Below are 20,319 nucleotides of genomic sequence, written 5' to 3'. Positions count from 1 at the left end.
CCGCATGGATCACGTTCGCAACCCGAGCGTCCACTGTATATTTCTGCAGGCAATTTAACTAGATTCTAAATATTGGGCACTGTAATGCTAACCAATGCTAACCAATGCTAAATAGGTACCGCTCCAGTGGGAAGGTAAACGGCGTTTCCGTGCGTTGCTCTGGTTCGCCAGAAGTGGCTTAGTCATGCTGGCCACATGACCCGGAAGCTGTCTGCGGACAAACGCCGGCTCCCTCGGCCAATAAAGCAAGATGAGCACCGCATCCCCAGAGTCGGTCACGACTGGACCTAATGGTCAGGGGTCCCTTTACCTTTTTAATGCTAACCATGAAATTCAGTTTGATACAATGATCCAACAGTCATCCATCTAAATCACATTGTAAGACCAAGGCACAACAAAACTTGGATGCACCATATCCTATAGTGGTTGTTGTACTACTTGCAGAAGATTCCAGTTCACTCTCCAGCGTCTCAAACTAAAAGGATGTTCGCATCAGGATTGGGAAAGATTTCTGCTTGGAATGCCACCATTAGTTACAGTGGCAGAAGCTGTGTAAGGCAGCTTTATAACTTGGATTTCAGCTCATTTCCCCCCTCTTCTCATTTGCCAGACCTTTGATTTATTATACATGTTCACACTTTCAGTTCTCATTTTATTCCACAACTTTATAACTTCCTTTTCTTTCTTTTGCGTTGCGATGCAAAAGCACAAAGGACAAAATTGGCTGGACTTCAAATAATACTTGTGAACATGCAACCAGTTTTGTACGCAGGGAATTCAAAAGTGAAGAAAAGCTCTAATAGTTGGTTCTCTTTCGCAGCTGAAGAAGGCGGTAGTGAAGAAGCAGTAATTAGGAAAAGCAAAATTAGTATTTTTACACTGTGCTCTTCCCACTGGTTGCTCTGCCTTTGCTCCTTTGGTACCATGTACCACTACCACATACACTTTAACACCTTCCCCCCCTCCAACTCTTAGTTTATTAATCAGACACACAAAACGGTCATTACTTAACATATTTGTTTTTCTCCCTGCAAGTGGTGTATGCCTAGAGAGATGTCTAGGAAGATAAGCCAAGCTCAAATATCTGAGCTCCATTGCCCATAAATGAGACTTCAATCTGTGCTAGTACCTTACCATCTGCACTGTATATGGGGCATTTAGACACCAGAACAATGTTTGCACTGAATATATAGCAAGCAGGGGTGGACTTTGGTACTGTGGCACTCAGACTAGACCCAAATTAGGCATACATGCCCCATGTTGTGGGGGGTGGACTTCGGGGAAAGAGACGTGAGGGCTCTGGCAGGGTCCTAGAGTCCTCCCAGCTACTGCCCAAAGCTGGGCAAGTGCTAACTAGGCATTGGAAAAGAGAACTTTAGGACTCTGTAAGAGTCCTCATGCCTCCTTCCCATAGCTGGGAAGCTGCCCTAAGTGCCTCTGGAACAAGTATATACAATGTATATACAGTGGTACATCGGGTTACATACGCTTCAGGTTACATACGCTTCAGGTTACAGACTCCGCTAACCCAGAAATAGTACCTCGGGTTAAGAACTTTGCTTCAGGATGAGAACAGAAATCGTGCTCTGGCAGCACGGCAGCAGCAGGAGGCCCCATTAGCTAAAGTGGTGCTTTAGGTTAAGAACAGTTTCAAGTTAAGAACGGACCTCCGGAACGAATTAAGTACTTAACCTGAGGTACCACTGTATACAGGGACACGGGTGGCGCTGTGGGTAAAACCTCAGTGCCTAGGACTTGCGGATCGTATGGTCGGCGGTTCGAATCCCCACGGCGGGGTGAGCTCACGTCGTTCGGTCCCAGCTCCTGCCCACCTAGCAGTTCGAAAGCACTCTTAAGTGCAAGTAGATAAATAGGTACCGTTTTATAGCGGGAAGGTAAACGGCGTTTCCATGTGCTGCGCTGGTGCTGGCTCGTCAGCTGCAGCTTCGTCACGCTGGCCACGTGACCCGGAAGTGTCTTCGGACGTCGCCGGCTGGCCCATACGGGCAGGGGTACCTTTACCTTTACCACTGTATACAGTGTTTGTGAGAAGATGGCATGGTAGGAAAAAATATTCTGCTTTTTCTCAGGGCTGCTTCACAAAGTTTATTGTTTACTAGGATAGAGGCTGACCTTAGAACACTGGGATTTGGCAAGTTGACACACCAGTGTGTCATTTGCTTTACAGCTCAGGCTGTATACACATTACCTCTGGCTCCAGTATGCTCCCCCTGCTGATCCTTGAAGCTGAATACACACGACAAGAGCCACAATCCACAGGTACCCTGAAGCTTCTTGAGAAGTACTCCTGTTTTGATGCTGTTTCCCTAAAAACTGATTTGAAAAGAGAAGCAGAGGTTAAGCTGGGGTGTGTACATTTCAGGCAGCCATTTGTACATGCACAGATGACCAAACATGAATTGGAGCTCAGTGCAGGGAAACAAATAAGGTAATAGGCGTTGGGTGGAGACATCCCTGCCCCCTCTCTGGTCTGTACAGCAATGTAAGAATGTGGCTTGAAACAGAGCCGGTGGAAGGCGGGGAGAAACAACCTTGGTGGGTTTCAAGCCGCTAATTTGTGCACAACCTCAGTCTGCCTATACGAACATGGTAGTGAAGCATTGTACTACTTCACTGTAAACAAAACTCATCCAAATCTGGTCAACTTGCATGTCCATTATACCAATCTGGTTTAATTGTTTTCCTTCTATTTTCCTCTCAGCTGAATATTTATGGCGTTTATACTTTGTTCTTTACCCAAAAAGTGGCTTCCATACTAAAAATCCACACTAAGACTCAGGTTCGCAATCGAAAAAGACACAGCGGGTGAGGGAAAGGGACTAAGAGGGAGGAGAGAAAAGCGAGCTCAAACACAAGTTTTTCAAGTTACAGTTCTTAGTATAACACAGTTACTGGTATGTGCAGATTTTGGCTGTCTAGAAAAGCAGTAACTCCCCATTGATGTCAGAAGTATTACAGAACTATTTACATTATTAAAATGGAATTGTGGGTATCTCTCCCCCCACCCCACCCCGGTTTTACAGTTTGGGAGCAAAAGCTGTTAGATAATAGCTTATTCTATCCTATCATTAAAATTTGAATTTGGAATACCAGTTGTCTTGCACTGGAATGAAATGAGGGGTGTGTTCTCGGACTTGGGGGTGGGAGGAGGTAACAGGTCAGATCCAGTTTAGTAAGCGAAATACAAAGCAAGTTGAGAGAAATTGTCAGGTGCAATCTGAAAACATAATCGCACTAACTAGTAGGTTGAAAGAAGCTATTTCACTTACCAAGTATATATCCTTTTCGAGTGCATAATAAGGAAAGCAACTGCCATCACTTCAGTTTTACAGTTAGGGAACAGAAAAGGCAAGGAAAGAGAGATGGAAAGCAACTTTCCTAAAGTCTGTTGGTTATTCAACAGGGTGTTAGCATGTTTCCAAAGTCACTGGAGGTACACATTTTGCATATGAATTAGTATGTGTTCGGCATAAACTTCATAGTTTATGAAGTTTCATAGAACTTTATTTTCTCAAAGTTTGTTTCCGATGCAGTTTAGATCCCCAAGGCTGCAGTCCTTTTCAGACTTACCTGGGAGTAAATTTCAATGAACTCAATGGTGCTGACTTCTAAGTATTTACTTAAGAGTGTGTGTGTAGAGAGAGAGAGATGTATAAACTGCTGAAGCAGCCTGACAAAATACTGCCCGAGTGAAGTAATTCTGAAAACCTGCCAAATGCACAGCTTTCCATGGCTTTTTGTTTTCTTGCCAGCAAGCCAGCTCCTTTTGACATATGAATTAGAAGATCCTTTCCCTTCAATGGGAAGCCCTATTTATTTTGCAAGCTTGTTACCAACCAGGGGGTACATTATTCTTTAATGCATCTGTGTAACTTCCATTAACATTGATTGGAATTACGTGTACTTGCTGAGAAAATCTGTACCTTTTGTTAAAATGGAAGCTCTGTTGTGACTTATTTTTTGATGGCATTGGTGATTATGCCATTGCTATATAAGATTTTAGACTGTTTTGTTTACTGTTTGATGCTTATTTATTTATTTATTTTAATTAAGCAGAAATCCAGCATTTAAATACACCTTCCCTTTCTTCCCATAAGAAGCACACTTTTCAGAGTATGATTGGAAGAGGGAAAGAAATAATTTAGCTGAGCCCCTCTGTCCAAAGGCAGGACCATTTGCCATCCATCTCAACTATCCTTTATCCATCTCACAATTCAGTCATTTGGTTTTGAGGAAAGTACACACAGTGGTTAAGACCGAGTTAGGCAGACACACTAATTCTGTTTCCTTTGGGGAAGATTTTCCTGCGGTTTTAGTCGAGTTTTGGGGTGACATGTAGCTTGGCTCTAAAAATGGAAAAATAATATTTCACTATCCCCTTGTGGGCTATTTTCACATGACACTGACTCCATTTTTTGCATTTCCTGTGCCTGTAATTGGATTGTAAAACCCCATATTGGCTAGAATGTAGATCCAGTTTTTAAATGGCTCACTTCCATTTTGCCCTACTTCAGGAGCATCCTTATTGTACAAGCACACCCATTCCTCTGCAAGCATTTCCACTACTTCAGCCACTTATAAGTGAAAAATGCCCTTTGTGTTGTTTATGAGCTCGATCTTTGAATTACCCAGTTTATCCACAAACTATTCAGCGTGAACTGGGAGATGGGGGAAGCAAAGTATATTAAAACGGAAGAAGCTTATTTTGGGGAGGAGAAACTACAAAGCTTTCTTTACTCTAAAAAGTTTGCCAGGTAGGAGTTCAGCAGTAGTAGTTAAAACTGGATCCGAGAAACAATGCCATGAACCATTCTGGATCTTCCAGTGCCATGTCCCATTATTATTTTTTATCTTCAGGACCAAACCTGCTCTACTGTTTTATGTTTATTCCTGTTGCCAGAGCCCAGAGGCTTCAGTCAGGATCAGGCCCAGTCTTGTATTATTGCATCTCTCTACCCAGAGGAGCCTTATGCTCATGCTGTATAATTAGGTACCACATCTGGCAACACCGTAAAGAGAGCCTAATTTTTCCAATCCATCCCATTCTTGGAGAAAGTTCAGATTCCCTTCTTTAACGACCTGCTGCCACCACCCTGGCCCTTTAACAAGAGAGGAGCCAGCCTGCTGTCAATTAAACAATTTGCAGCTTGCCTCCTTGAGCTTCGCCTTCATTTGCTACTTCGGGTGCAGTTCCAAAGCGAATCCGCGGAAACTGGCAAGAAGCAAGCCGCACTAGTGCTTTGCATATCTTAATAGCTATTTTCGTCCAACAACAGGAGGGAAACTCCCTCCCTTCTTGTCGTCAAGGTAAGATTATGGGCTGCCGACAGCCAAGCTCTGTTCAGGGCGCTTTCTCTCTTCCAGCTATCTTCCCCACCCTTAAAGTGAGAGAGTTAGGTAGGTGCGCAGGTGTATAGCGGGTTGCCTAGTTAGCCAGAAAGACCCAACTTCGCTTCCGGTGGCAGAAAGAAGCTTCTTTTGTTGAATCTCTGTGTCTCTGACATCGTTCTTTGGTGTGGGTGTGTGCGCGCTCACACACACACACACACACACAGCTTTGCAAAGCAGTCTGCGGGTCAGTGTGTCAATGTGCATATGAATGGGTTGCGATGGGATGTATATACCCAAGCATTTATTTGGGGTAAGGTGAAGCGCTGCGTGGTGATGACTTGCCGCCGCCGCGGCTTTACTTGGACTTTGAACAAATGGTGGGGGCCGGTGGAACAGGTTTCCAAGCCCCCCCCCCTCCAAACCGCTCGGGGATTGCGTCAAGGCTGGGGAGGAGGATCCTCCAGGAAAGAAATTAACTTACAAAAAACACACACACACACATACAACACCATAAAGGCCGCCCCACACGTCTCTCCCTTCCCTCCCCGCTCGCCCCTCCCTCCGCGCTCTGATTTGAAATGGGATCCAGCCGCAGCCTTTCGCCGGGGCTTAGTCGCCTCCTGCCCGGCTCGGAATCGCACCGGCAGCAGGAGAGAGAGGAGAAGCAAGAAGGAAGAAGAGCGCCCAGCTCTTGCGCGCGCCAAGGACTTGGCCCCGCGTTGCACAGCTAAGCCCAGCTGCTATTGCTGCTGCTGCCGCCGCCTGGCGCAGCCCGCGCAATAGTCGAGGGCAGCCAGAGAGCTCCTCTGCTCCGGCAAAGCAGAGCGAGCAGCCGAGCCGCTGCCGCCGCTTCGTGCTCCGCCTCCCGGCGAGGGCAGGAGAGCCGAGCGACCCCAGAAGCGCCACGGAGGGCGCCCACTCCGTCTCCGGCAGGGACGCGGCGCGCGGGGAGCCTCCGCCTGGGCTGCAGACGAGGCGATGCCGGGGCGTCCGGCCGAGCTCCGCGGCGCCTGCAGCCGCACTTGCTGCTGCTTCTGGAAGGGCGAGCTGCTCCTGACGCGGGGAGAACCAGGGACATGCTGCCGATGCACCTCCGGCCCCGGCCAGGTGAGCTGGCGGGCAGGTTGGGCGGCCGAGCGGGGTTGGTTGGGGGAGCAGGCGGGCGCGCAGCGCGGGGCCACGGAGCCACCCAACGGGAGAGCCGAGCGCAGCCGCTGCAGGAGGACAGCGGGGCGCCGCCCATGGAGAGCCCCGCCGGCTGCCCCCCCCCCTCGGGGCTGCCTGGCGTTGTGCGTCCGGCTGCCCCTCTTTTCCTGGAGGCGGTGCAGGCTGCGAAGGAAGGGGGGTTCCCCGATCTCTGCCCGGTACAGCGGGCCTGAGTCCCCGACGCAGCTGAGCTGGGGTGGGCGGCGGGAGGCGCCGGGGAGGGAAGCCGGAGAGGTTCGGGAGGGATCTCCCAACTTATGTTCGGAGCGCTGCGGAGGGAGGGGGACTTGCGCGCTCAAGGCGGCAGAGAGCCGCTTGCAAAAGAACCGCTGATGTTTCGGCGCTTCGCGTTAGCAGAGGGGGTGGCGAGGGGAAGCATCTGCCCAAGGAGCGGCGGGAGCGGAGGCATTGCTTGTTCTTGTGTCGTTAGCCTTCCGGATTTCCCTGCTTCTGGCGGCGCTTTGGGGCTGCTCGCCGCGCGCCTGCTTATCACTTGTGGACTTGTCGCTTGGAGACGCCTGGCTCCGGCTGTGCTAACTTTCTCCGCTGAAGTGCAGTGCGCCTGAGTCGGCTTCGGAGCAGACGAAGAGTTCTGCTTGCCGCCGGTGACTCGCCCGGATGGCTCATTCAGACATGCGCGGCGTTCCTCGGAAGCCACGGGCAAGTCACTGCGAAAAAACGGGGATATGCCTTCTTAGCCCCGCCGGAGTACTTTTTAAAAGGCAGTGAGCCTTAAGGCTAGAGAGGTAAAGGAAGCAACACCCCAAGTGACTTCTTTGCCTTTGCAAATGCATCATTTGTCAGACTTCTGAAATGTCAGTTTGTGCATCACTTTGGCTATGGTGCGGACCCCTCCCCAAGTTTTTATAAATAACACGAAGTGCTTGGTTGTCAGGGTGCCGCCTCATTTTCAGGGACTCTCTTAATTTTGGACATCACTGCCCCATAAGGAGCATGGTCCCATATTCACAACTGCTAGGCACTGTAGAGACTTCTTAGGATGGAAACCTTATCAGTGCTGGTTGTGTATAAACTTTCTGAGCAGTCAGTTATTTGTAGCGAAGCTGTGCTTTTTTAAAAAGGGGTTAAACTTAAGACTCTGTAAAAGGAAGGTTTTACCTGTGGGTTCTGAGATCTTTGGAACGCATACTGGAAAAATGACGAAGTGTTAACATGAGAATGGCTAGCTTTTCCTGCTCTGCTGAAATGCCAGCTATGGGTTGATGCATTTGGTGTGTAACAGCCAAAGTCATGCAACTTGGGTCTAAGAAACAGTTATGATCGTTTATTTCTGTGAAGGTGCTTCCAGGTAACACTTAAGATTTCTGTCAGCATTATTAAAATACATTCTTGTGTTTCTTTACAAGGTTGGATAGTATAGATTCTGATTGCAGTCATTTCTGGTTGCAATGTTCACTGCTTGGAGTATTCAGTGGGGAAGGTATTTCTGATGAAAAGTTAGACATTTGCACAAAAGGTATACTCGCCCCCCAATAGCTCAGCTACGTAAAATTGGACTGCTTGAAAGAACTTCAGCTGTCATCATTAGCAGTGACTTGAGATTTCGGTCTGTTGTCATACTTTAGAATTTGACTCACCAAATGGGAGGTGGGGGAAAATCCACTATAGTAGTGTTACAGTCTAAATAAGAGGTTCAGAAATACTAATCTTAACGTCTGTTTGTATGCACACAATGAACTATTAAATGAAATGGTGAAGTGAACTTTTCAGTTGATGTAATATGTAGTGTAATATTGGGGGGAAATGTTGGCCAACCCAGCTTCCATTGAGATTCGCAAAGCTACCTTTTGTTTTTTCTGGGGCCATGTGCGAAACCAAAGATCCTCACTCTGAAAACATCTGTATTAGAGTAGAGGTACTGAGGGGCTGGGGTGAGAGGCAAATGCACAAGCTCCAGCAGAAATTGCAGAACTGGCAATGCAACAATCAGTGTACCTGTTTCATTGGGATGGTTGCTAAGGAATGAATTTGGTGTACGGATTTATTTTCATGATTTTTAAAACCTGACAAATTCTGCATTTTTTGATCAGTTAACGCATCTGGCATAATCAACAGCTGTGCCAAACCCAGCAGGGGCAAGCTGTTGCCTATTGGCCTATATTTGGAGATGTCCTGCTGCCTTGTATTCTGCCTATATTTAGGCTATAGTTTGAGGAGATGTTTCCATGCACCCCAATCCTAATTTTTTTTTACCAAAGAGTTAAATGAGACTTGCCTCCCAGTAAAGATGCTTACTATTTAAAAACAGGGAAAGTCTTTGTTTTTATGCAGTATGTGTGTGAAATGGGTCTTAAAAGGGAATTCAAGATTGATCTTTCCTTTTAGACTTTTTCAAGATCAGCTGCATTACTGAGTCAAAACAATCTCAATATTTGTTTCCTGTGGTACTCATGCTATAAAGCATCACAAAATTCACCTTGAGTGCTAACAGTGAAGAAGAAGTGTGAGAGTGAGAAAGAACGTGCTTTCCAAAACTTGAATTTGGGGAGGAACAATAGTAACTCAGATTCAGTTGGATATGTGATTATTTTCTGCTAACATGCTGCTGCTTTTATGCAGTTCTGATCCACCTAACCAATATATTTGACCTGGTCCTCCCAGCTTGATCTTCTATCACATTATTTGTCATGCCTTATTCCTTATCTACCTGCCCAGGTATTTTTCCTCCCGTTAATGTAAGAGTGCTTCTGGATCAGACCAAAAGTCTTCTAGTTCAGCATCATTTTCCCCCCACAGGGGCAACCCAGATGCCAATGGGAAGCCCATAAGAAGGGCATGGTGGCATTAGCCCCTGCCTTATCATGGAGGTACTATTTAACCACCGTAGCTTGTGGCCATTGATACGTAGATTTATCCTGCATTAATTTGCTAGCTTCCCTGGATGGCCCTGGGTTCTAGTTTCATGTTCTTCATAATTTTATACACCTCTGTTACATTGCCCCATATCTTATTTTTATTTGGAACTAAATAGCCCCAGATGTTGTAACCTTTCCTCACTGAGTTGTTTCAGTTCCTGCTAATTTTGATTGCCCTTTTCTTAGAATTGCAGAATTGTAGACCTGAAAGGGACCATGAGGGTCATCTAGTCCAACCCCCTGCGATGCAGGAATCTTTCACCTAATGTGGGGATCAAATCCACCACCCCTGAGATTAAGAGTCTCATGCGCTACCAACTGAGCTATCCCAGCACTTGCACGTTCATATACAGCATTTAACTCTTCATCCTTCTGCCTAGGCTTTATTTCTGCTACTAACCCTCCATTAGGCAATCTGAAACATCTCATAACAGATTGCTCATATTCCAGTAACTGCAGTTGTTTTGTCTCTTGGGCAACATGGAAACAGGGCCAGACTTCTTCCAGCAAAGTTGCTAGTACATAGTTGAGAAGCTGAAATGATGGAAGAGGCTGCAGCAGCTGTTTGGGGCACTGGGGGTGGAGACATTCTGAAAACAGTTTGGTTTTGTGGAACAAACACTTGCATTATAAATAAGATTGCATGATACATAATTATAGCAGCGCCAGATATACCCGATCTTGATATTTGGCTATAAACTGAAGGTCGGGGTAGAAGATATTTCAAATATTGCTTTGATTGTGCGTCTATTTGCATTTTCTTCAATCCTTTGGCAGTGGTATTTCCCATATTTATTACTGCCATTCCCCTCCCCGCTCCTTGCTGCTGCTTCCTGGATTGCTTACATAGGTGGCTCAGGCAAGTCTGACTGGCTATGTCATGTTGTGATGTCATCCCATTTACTACATGATCCCTGATTGGGTTTGTGATGGTTTCGCTCCAGGCAACTGAAGTGTGAGAAACAGGAGTGTGCAAGAAAATAGCAATCTAAATGAAAAGGCAAGTGTGTTTTTTGCAGGCACTTGTTTTTATTTTATTGCCTAAGTAGGGAACACTTTGACACTCAAATGGCATCAGTCACCCCCACACCCCAAAAGAGAGTACAATAAGCTTACAACTTACACAGATTTAACATGTGCACATTCAGTTATACATGCTTGGCAAAATAATACTAATAATAATAAATAATAAAAAAAATTAAAAGGTGGCAGGTGTCGGGGGGGGGGGCTTTGGCACCCAGTGTGTTTTGACTATACATGTTTTTGGCTTTAGGCGTTGTCCCCGGAAGGTAACTCCTACATAAATTGCAGGCTTACTGTAGTTTCAGGGTGACCTTTAGAAATGAAGGTTCTTTGCTATGCATAGTACAGAATAATATAATCAACAGGGACTCAGTAAACCCCCAGTTCAGCAGTCTTTGGACTGTTCCTAAAAACACTTGTATTCCTTGGAAGCTTATTGGGCTTTTTGATGAGAAGATCCACTGTGGATGGCAAAGTTCATGGAAGACAAAAGCTTTCCGCAATTACTGGCCTCTCATTGCAGTGCAATGATGATAGTGGGATATTGGAGATGTTCTAGGTCCATTCTCTGTATTAGCACAGGGCAATGGGGATAGTGGACACCCCACAATCAGTATCACTCAGATTCCTCAGCAAGAAGAAAGGATTCTGTAAAAGTAGGGAATTTAAATGAATCCAGTCCAGTTGTCTGTTCCTAAAGAGTTATTGACATAGTTTTCCAAACTCCTCCTAAAAACATATAAGCGCTGTTTCTACATTGGTTGATTTGTTTGTTGATCTTCTATCCTGTCCTCCTGCTGCAAAGGGAGCATGCAGTGGCTGACAAAATATAATAATACAACAATCTAAACCAATGATTTCTTTCTGGTGTTCAATTTGGGTCTACCTCCCTGCAGTTTAAATATATCAATTGTTCGCCTTATCTTACCCCACCCTACATACACACTCTTCATGTATCCAGTTTCTTGAGCCTTTGGGCCTAGGATTTGTCATCCGAACACAGATGTGTTCTAGCTGTTTTCTGTTTTCTTCTGTGAGCTGGACAAACAATTGCATCTAGTTCAAGCCTATGGTGCTGTTTCACTCTGCATAAAACTCTTTCCAGAAAGAGGCCATAGGTTCCCAAACCACCCATCTTTACTACATTACAGCAACTTTCAGACTGGGCTCAGTCCATTCTGTCTCCCAATGGGGCTTGTATGTTAAGTGGGGATAATCAAGCTTGTATCCTTAATTTGCAAGAGACTGTGGGTCTTGCTTTATTCTCATAAAATGGAGCAGATTATTCTTTTCCCTTGGACAATATAAGCCTGGTCTGTGGAAACCTTCAGGGCACAGGATGCTGAGCATCCTGTTCACTTATTGCACTATATTAAATGTGAAGAGAAGTTGCTATTCATTCTGTTTGGGTATTTCCTTGGCTTCTTTCTATGTAATGGCCAATAGAGAAATACAATGAAAATTCAGAGAAACAACCAATGTTCACAGCAGACATGGGGAGCCTGTGACACACACACCCAATGTTGTGGGACTCCAACTCTCACCAGCTTTCACCAGCATGGCTAATGATGAGGGATAATGGGAGCTGGAGTCCAGCAACTCTTGGAGGTTCACATGTTCCCCTTCCCTAGTTTATGGAATCAAATTGAGAATGTGGTTCAAGTGGGTAAATGCTTCACTTGGCATTGTCACACAGTTCCTGCATAATGATGTCCAGCTTGCGGCATAAACCACAATTAACCATGCCATACAAGTGCACTGATGCTGCTGTTTCTGCTGGCTTTAGACTACATGGCATGCATAAGAACTAGTCATAGTCCATTATGAATTGGGCTTTTCAACTGTCTTGCCAAAGTTTCATTGTCTGTAGTTGATTTTTGTGCATTTCCACCTCTGCACACATCACAGGGCAACTCCTACGAGGCTGGTGATGGTCATTGTCAATTGGTGTACCAGAAACAGGTCAGACTTTGACACAATAAATGTGAATTGAGTAGGCAAGTTGAACATATAATGGAGCAATTATGCAACCATGTTGCCACTTGCCAAGGGCTGTATAGATCTGTTCAGTTCACATTATATTATTATTATTATTATTATTATTATTATTATTATTATTATTACTATCATTATTAAAAAATATATACCACCCTTCATCTGTAGATCTTAGGACGGCTCACATTCTCAGCATACCAGTTTAGTAGTGTGAATTAGCCCATGGTCTTCTGACTTGACATGCTGCTGTTTTTGTCAATTCAATAATACATGGGGGGTGGGGAATCTGTACTATATAATTCTGTGCTGAATAGTACTGCAGCTCTAGAATGACATCTTGACCACTCTGAATGTGGAAACATCTTCCAGTGTCATGTTTATGAGAGGTTTGAAACTGTTAATTAGATTTTACAACCAACATGGAGTTGACAGTTGGCTGCCTCTGTCAAATTCAAACACATATTTCAGGAGCAAATAGGTTATTTCATTAAAAAAAAACCACCCTAAGTTTTCTTGCCTAGTTATTACAACCAAAACACATTTTGCAAAACACATTTTGATTGCAGGCTTTTAGTTGGTTGTAAAGGATACTTAGAGAGTACTTATTTTGATAATGACAGTGATGTAATGTGTGAAAATAGTTTAAACATCTGTGTAGGGAAGGTAAGCAGAAAAGTAATTATTTTGGTAAAAGATGTTTGAAAGCAAGCATGCTGCTTTATGCTTTCGCAAATAACTGTAATTTAACAGCTGTAAATACACATAAGAAACTGTAAGTTAAAACCATTTGAGTAATACCTATGTTTGCTTCTCTTGGTCTCGAACAAGAAATTCTACAGACAGGCATTTTATCAAAACCATGAGAGCTGTCTCAACAAGCTCACAATTTAATTTTAAATGCAGCAAAAGTGTACAGCAAAGTACGATAGTGATGATGGGTTGAAGGAAGAAAAATGATCTGGCAACTGGGGTTGCATAACATAATGGGGACTCAATATTTTGTTTGGAAGAATAATCAGGACAAACCTGCTTCCCAGGAAATGTTTGAGGGGGAAAGAAGTGTGGTCAAAAACAACAATGATGAAGAGGCTGAAACTTTAACTCAGTGGTTGGTAAGAAATGTCATTCAAAGAAGCAGCCAGCTACTTGAGAGCTAAAAGAGAAAGTAATTCCTCTTTGTACTCACCAAGGGTATATTAATCATACAGATGCACTCAGTTGCAAATTCTATAAAGAAAAAGGTTGATTTATACCCTAAATTCCCTAGGTGGGTATCACTTCTCAATAAGAAATAGTGCCAGCAAACTCCGTGAACCTGACATGGTAACTTTCTGCTTGCCATAGCATAGATATGTGTTGTCTGTAAAGTCTTATTGGATGGTGTCCAATCAAATTCCATAACAGAAGTGATATGCATGCAGGCAATACTTTTGAAGCAGCCATGACTCATTGGGAAAGTCCAGAAAGCATTTTCAAAGAGGAAATTCTCTGCTGTTTTCAGTACACTGGTCACAGTGCATATTTGAAAAAATTGTCAATCTCCTGCTGGGCCATATGTGACAGGCTCCTGAGACTCAAGCCTGGAGCAAGTTCTGAACATGGGACATGAAGGAATCAAGGCTAGGATTTAAAAAAAGAAAGAAGAAGAATTAGGAGAAGGCCAACAGAGCAATAAGGGATCTTCTTGACAGCAACAGGACAAAACAGGTCATGTGATACTTCTGGTAAGCTCTTCTGAGAGCCTGGGGGGTGCTAAAGGCAGAGTATAAGTGACTTAAATAAATTAATGACTACTTCCTGCCACCCACAAAAGCTTTTCCTGCTTAGCTTAGCCCTAATCTCTGGTTTGAGCAGCACAGGAAACTGCTGGTATGTTTTGTGAAAACTGGCCTCATCTAATTGTGTTTTCCAGCACCTCGCCAGGTGCCAGATGAAAACATTTTGAGGCCAACGTGTTGTGTTTCCTTGGAGTGCTAATATACATTCTGAATTGTCAAATGGAAATGGAAAACTGCTATCTGGAATTGCCTTTAAAGACTGCGTCAAAGGCTGTATCCACATACATAAAGTCTGAGGTGTTGAGTACCTACTGGGAGAAAAGTGAAACAGAATAATAAGGCTACATTCATTAAACAGGAGAGGATACCAACCTCTTATTCTGGTTTTTGGGGAATGTGAGGGAGGGGGAACACATAGCCGTAGACTTACCATGGAGTCCTTATCTGGCGTGTTGCAGAGGTGGTAACTTTTGCTCCCTTTCCAGTATACAGTGCAAATCAGCTGGCTAGTAACTTGCAATCAAGTCACTGTGAAGATCGGGGAACATAGGTGTGTGCCCAAACCTCATATCTCCCAGCTGTTGGCCTTCTCTTGAAGTGCAGATGACCACAAACCCTGTCTGTGAACCATTCAGTAGGGTTATAGCTGCTGGTTCAATCCTTGCTGTTGCCCAGGTATGCTTAATACCTGGGTATGATGTCTTGGCAGCCACTGGAATATTTTGCAGTCTAGGCTGGAGGCCAGGAATTCCCCTCTCCAGTTACCGGTACATCCAACGTCTCTGGAGTGCTTTATAGCTCGTAGCTCTCCCAATGTCTCTTGCCTCCCAAACTCACAGGACCCTGGCTGCTGGAGCCTGCTTTTAAGGACTGCACCCATTATAGGGACTGGTCGCCATGCCACAAGATCATCTTGGGGCATTCCGGGGGCAAAATCATTGTTTGTGTGGGGTATCTTGCTCCATTTAGCAGGAGCCAGCTTCCCTTCAGGCTTCTCTTGTGGATGCACACAAGCCTCAATCTGCTCCTGTGTGTTGTCCACACAGGAAAACACCATCTTTCCCGCAGGTGCTAGCTTCTCTTCCACTTTCTTCTGCTCCCGCTTTTCCACAGCAGGCTCCCAGGGAGCAGAGAAATCAATCAACAGCAGCTCTTGCATGCTCACAGGCACCTCCAATTCCTCCTTTTCCACAGCAGGCTCACAGGGAGTAGAGAAGTCAATTAGCGGCAGCTCCTCTGCTCCATCCAGAGTGCGCGCGTGCGCACGCACACACACACACACACACACACAAACAAACAAACAAACGCCTTCAGCTACAGATTGCATCTCTTCACATTCCAAGCCGTTTAGCTGCCCATCCACACTCTGGATCTCTCTCTTTCCTTTTAGGTCAGGGGTCGGCAAACTAAGGTCCGCAGGCCGGATCAGGCCCAATTGCCTTCAGGATTCGGCCTGCGGACTGTCCATGGATCGGCGTGGGGATTGTGTACATTCGGGTGGCACCATTCCCCCCCCTGCACAATTCCATTCCCCCCCACACACACACCGCGGCAGCAGCGCCTCCTCCCTCCCTCCTCCTAGCTTCTCCCCACCCTGCCTAGAGGAGGAAGTGGGCTGGGCTGAGCTGGCTGGGCACCATTTTAAGCAGCCCCTATCTGGAGCCAGCCCTTTTGCGCAGCTCATCTTCCCGCTGCCCCCGCCACCACCCTGGTGCTCCTGTGAGCTGGAGAGCGGAGCGGACGAGCTCCCTCTGCCTACCCACGAGAAGCAGTGGCAGCGGCAGCCCCTGAGAAGGTACGTGCTGGGGCTGGGGAGGAGGACTACTTGCCCCCCTCGCCTCTTCTTCCAGCTCCCCCCTCCTGGTGCCACTTCTCCAGCCCGCCACAAGGTCTGAGGGACAGTGGACCGGCCCACAGCTAAAATTTTTTGCCGACGCCTGTTTTAGGTGCTATTCAGCTCAGCTCCTGGGTCACTTTTAACCCCTTGTGGCATCTCACCAGGCAAGGCTCTCACATCACATGGAGTCACACTTTTCTCTCCATGCAGACTTCTCATGCACTCTGCTTGCAGCTGCTTCATTTCATTGAACAACTGGTTCTGCTGCTCCATCCACTGCTCAAACAGTTGGCCTCGCTGCAGGGTTATTTTGCAAACATCTGGCTTTACCATCCCATCTGTTGCTGAAGCATCAACTTGAAATGCTCCATGAATGCCTTTCCTCCCTCCATCATGAATCCAGGCACACCTTGTCCACAGGGGTTTCCTCCAGGAAACACAAATCCTACTTTTAACACCAGTGGTACCTGCCATCCCAATCTCTGAGCATTCTTTGAGATTCCAGGCATTTCCAGGCATCTGGGTTCGCTTTTGGAAATGAGGCACAGTGGAGACTGTGGTGCCTTGATGATATAAGGTTTATTTACACACACAGACAATCCGAGCCTACAATGGAGGGCTTCACAGCATTAACACCCCAAAAGGGTCTTGTTTCTCTCATAGCTGCAGTCTTGGATCAAAACAAAAATCAGCCATGGCTCGCTGACCCTCTGATTCAGCCTTTTACAGCCTGCAACATCACTGCCAAAACCTCATCTTAAACTCAGCTCTAAAATTCTGCCTCAAAACTCTCCTTTGTCTTTCAAACTAACTGAGTTGAGGGAGGGACCCTTCCCATTTTCCGTCTGGCAGAGCATCCCCTCTCTCTGACTTTGCTGATGGTCTGGTAGCCCATTTTAACATTCCAAGCATGCATTAAATTCTAAGACCTATCAGGAATTTAGGGCAATATGGCACTCACAAACCCTAGCACCAATAATAATAATAATAATAATAATAATAATAATAATAATAATAATTTATTTATATCCCGCCCTCCCCAGCCGAAGCCGGGCTCAGGGCGGCTAACAACAATAAAATAATACAACATACTATAATAATACAATACTATGTTGGTGCAGATGCGGCCTTATTATTTAAGACAGCAGCCTGAAAGCAGCAACATTCCTTCCTTGTGATGTCTTTCAGTTACAGGAAAGCTAGGAGTGATGTTAAACAGTAAAAATAAATAAATCAGAAGCAGCAGTCAAGTGCACTATCTGGGATGAGGTGCAGTTGTACTAGCTGTTCTTGTAATGTTCTTGTGAAAACAGCTGGTATGGCTTTCTGCACAGTGAGACCAGAAGCTCTCCCCCACCCCCTTCTGAATTTAGCCACGCTCTAGCAATTTTATTTTTCATTAACATTGAACTACTGTTCTACTATCACCCCTTAAATTAAATCTAAGGTTGTACAGACACTGGTGTCATTGAATTATCAAACCCCCCCAAGGGAACCTGCTCAAGGTAAGTGATGTTTCTCTTACTGCCCTGTCACATCACAGGTCCTTCCTATGTGCTCATGCCAGAAAGACATGGCAGCAGAATCGTATGCCTGTTTACTCAGAAGTAAGCCTCTCCTTGTTCACTGTGGTTAAGAGATATGCAGCTCCCAGTTCACTATTGCAATTCAGTTTTGCTATTGCTGCTGCAAACTTGGTCATAATTTCTCAGACCAATAGCTTTGTCACAGCTTCAGAACCCTTTTAATCAAGGCTTTTCAGTGCAAAAGGAATCTGTAGCAAAGATGTGCAGATATATTTACTTAGAAATGACCTACCAAGAAAAGGTGAGAGCTTGTTGTTATTGCTTTATGAACATAATGCTAACTTAATTTCACAAAGCAAAGATTGCTGTGCTAGGGTTTTTTCCCCTTCTGCTCAGCCACTTCTGGTCTTCAGAAAAAAACAGATTCTCCTTGCGTCACTTTTAATTGATTCCCATCGCATTAGATCTTGTTGTCAGCCCTTATAAAGGCAGTGTGCAAGGAATTTTATCAAAAATTGACTCATTGATTCCTTGAACTGATGAAATAATTGGAACTTGATATGCCCAGTGCAGCTTCTTTATAATTTTACCTTCCATTATAATAAGAAAAATCCTCTAGGTCAGAAGACTACGAATTATAATTATCACATTCGCCTAAGTCTTAAAGCATGAGAACTGCTAAAAGTAATAAGTGAACCTCCATAAGAATGAATTTGCTTTGGATCATATCCAAGCTGTTTTTTTATTTATAGAACAGCTTGTATTCCCCATTTCTGCTCCAGAAAGGAGTTGCTGGTTATATACAACCACAAAAATAAAAACAGGAGCAACTCATCACTAGAACCATCAGCAAAACAAAGCAAGACTAAAAGCAGCATCAAAACGCCCAAAAGGCACCAAGAGCACAGAAAGCCAGAGCTAACAATAGATAAGATTAAGCAACAGCAGGATCAAAAGGTTGTTTAAGAAGAAATGTCTTCAAAGGCTGGCAGAACAGCAAATAGAAACAAAGTCAACCTAACTTCTTGAGGAATAGAGTTCTACCTATGGGGCACTGCCACAGAAAAAGCCCCCTTGCACACTGCCACCAATTTAGCCCTAGAGGGCAGTGGCACGCGTGAGATCCATCTAGTTCAGCTTTTGGTTTTCAAGTATCTGGAGTTACTTGGGATTGAGCCTAGGGCCTTCTGCACACAAAGTTTATGCTCTTCCACTGAGCTACAATTTCTCCCGAAGCTTGCAAGCAAGGTGCAAATATTATTGCTCGTCTCTATAACCTGTTGTCAGAATTTAGCTATCAAGGCTATTGGCCACTGGGAGATTTATCATCCATGAAGCTGTGTGGTCCCCATTTAAAGCTATCTACGCAAGTGATTCAGGAAGTCTTCCAATTTTTATGCACGATTGCTAGGGCTGCACCATCATCTGTGTGCTCACCCTAAAACAACTTGATCCTTTCTGCTGTGATTCAGTGCACCCTCTGATCCAGGAATATGTGTGCAAAACTATAACATGCAGGAGTTCTTAAAACATTTAATTCTTCAGTCTATTATAGAAGGATCCCGTCTATTATTGTGATATTATGTTGGCTATAAGCCGTGAGAGAGCAGTTAGCTTGCCCTTTCTGGTTGGTAATGCTTCTCCACCACAGCCAAAACAGGACTTTGTATCTGAGCACTAGCCTAGTAGCCACAGGCAAAAAGGAGTGGCTTTCAAAGAGGGTTAGACAAATCCATGCAGGAAAAGGCTATGATCTACATCCATTGGAGGCAGTTTGCCTCTGAATGCTGGTTGCTGGGAATCACAAGTGGGGAGACTGTTGCTGTTCTCAGGTCTGGCTTGTGGGCTTCCCAGAAGAGGCATCTGGTTGGCCACTGTGAGAACAGGATGCTGGACTAGGTGGACCATTGACCTGATCCAACAGTCTCTTCTTATGTTCTTAATCACATGCATGCATAGGAGCAGGTGGAGGAAAGAGGAATGAAGGCTCCATCCCTCCTCTGTGCTCACCATGGCAACCAAGCAGATAAGCCCTCTCCTCTGCACCAGCATAGAAATTCAGTGGACTGCTGCAATAAGGACCCAGTTCCCCATCCCATCTTCTGCCCCCACATCCCTGTCAGCTAGTAGTTTTTGATACACTAGTAACCTTTGTGGGCGTACTTAAAAGGCTGTGGGAAAGTGATAGGATAGGGTCAAATCAGCACATGCACACACCCAGTCTGGACCCTTGCAATTGTTCTGTGACACCTTCCTTTAATTTGGACTGCCCTGCTTTTTATCTGGCCCTAAACTCATCTCTGTTTCTCATGTCTCATCCAGGAACTGGGTTACTAAAGGAAATGGGAAAGGACGGATCCACCAGGATTTTGTGCAGGAAGTGAAACCCTGCCTTCCCATTCTTTACAGCAACTTCTCTCATACATATGTCTCAGCCAAGCTTGTGCTTGATAGTAAAAAGCAACCACCATGTATATACACATTCGTATATTGATGGGGGACAATATGCATCAGAGTTTTTAATTGTAGCCCAAAATTAGTCTTGTGGCTTGGAGGCAAAAACAATGGTTTCCAGTTTCTACTATAATGCATTTGGAAGCGGTAGAATGGAGCATTTCCTGTTCTATTAAAGCTGTTGTAGTTTTTACTCCTGCATCCTGAAATGCTTTCTATTTGCATATTATTATAAGCCCATAGATTCTCCTTGATTGACCTTATAGGGCAGG

General features: G+C 45.1%; 1 protein-coding gene and 1 long non-coding RNA gene across 6 annotated transcripts in view; one reads left to right on the top strand and one right to left on the bottom strand.

Moving 5' to 3' along the window:
- The window catches only part of SULF2 (sulfatase 2), a 193,667-nt gene that overhangs the window by 85,957 nt on the left and 87,391 nt on the right, over positions 1-20,319 (top strand). The window contains exon 1 of one of the 3 annotated variants that reach the window (XM_053394191.1): positions 5,952-6,459. The exons of 1 other annotated variant lie outside the window; for it this stretch is intronic. The gene's annotated coding sequence lies outside the window, so the exon portion shown is untranslated. Of the gene's footprint in view, positions 1-5,951; positions 6,460-7,144; positions 7,305-20,319 lie in introns of those variants that run through there. One more of the 3 variants, XM_053394192.1, reaches the window with a different exon arrangement.
- Positions 1-20,319, bottom strand: part of LOC128416437 (uncharacterized) — a 147,888-nt gene that overhangs the window by 105,347 nt on the left and 22,222 nt on the right. The window lies entirely within an intron of this gene.

The sequence above is a fragment of the Podarcis raffonei genome, chromosome 6, assembly GCF_027172205.1.
Source record: "Podarcis raffonei isolate rPodRaf1 chromosome 6, rPodRaf1.pri, whole genome shotgun sequence".
In the NCBI taxonomy this organism is placed as follows: Eukaryota; Metazoa; Chordata; class Lepidosauria; order Squamata; family Lacertidae; genus Podarcis; species Podarcis raffonei.
The sequence above is the reverse complement of the archived record's forward strand: the minus strand, read 5'-3'. Positions and strand labels throughout refer to the sequence as shown.